Genomic DNA, 726 nt, shown 5'->3' with positions numbered 1-726 from the left:
TCTGCTGTGTACAGCGCTCCGGTATGTGAGGAGGTTGATGGCGCACGAGGCAGCGCTGTACAGACTGCTCCTCAGCCGTAGGTCTGCTGTCAGGATGGCGGCATGTTCACGGCATACTCTCTGCCATTACTATGTAGGTAACTGCTATTTTGGTGATTGCCGGGTATCGTGCAGAGTCTGCGGCTGCAGCAGAGGTGATGAAATCCTGCGACCCGGGGTAAAAATACTCAGCCTCCTGTTATTTACAGAGGAGCCTCAAGTCACCTTTCCTTTATGGTGATCATATGATCCGTCCACCAGACGATGATAAATATATCCAGCTGTAGGACGCGGGCAGAGACGGACACCGTGTGCCTGCAGGTTATATATATGTACCCAGGAGCGCCGACAGCGAGGAAGACCCCCTGTACAGCTAAAGGGTCCGCACACGGCGTCCCCTGGTCATGATATGATGAAATATATATTTCCTTGTATTATACCCCAGAGCTGCACTCACTATTCTGCTGGTGGAGTCTCTGTGTACATACATTACTGATCCTGAGTTACATCCTGTATTATACTCCAGAGCTGCACTCACTATTCTGCTGGTACAGTCACTGTATACATTACATTACTGATCCTGAGTTACATCCTGTATTATACTCCAGAGCTGCACTCACTATTCTGCTGGTGCAGTCACTGTATACATTACTGATCCTGAGTTACATCCTGTATTATACCCCAGAG

The sequence above is a fragment of the Dendrobates tinctorius genome, unplaced genomic scaffold, assembly GCF_039654945.1.
Source record: "Dendrobates tinctorius isolate UK_male_01 unplaced genomic scaffold, ASM3965494v1 ptg000450l, whole genome shotgun sequence".
NCBI classification, from domain to species: domain Eukaryota; kingdom Metazoa; phylum Chordata; class Amphibia; order Anura; family Dendrobatidae; genus Dendrobates; species Dendrobates tinctorius.
The sequence above is the reverse complement of the archived record's forward strand: the minus strand, read 5'-3'. Positions refer to the sequence as shown.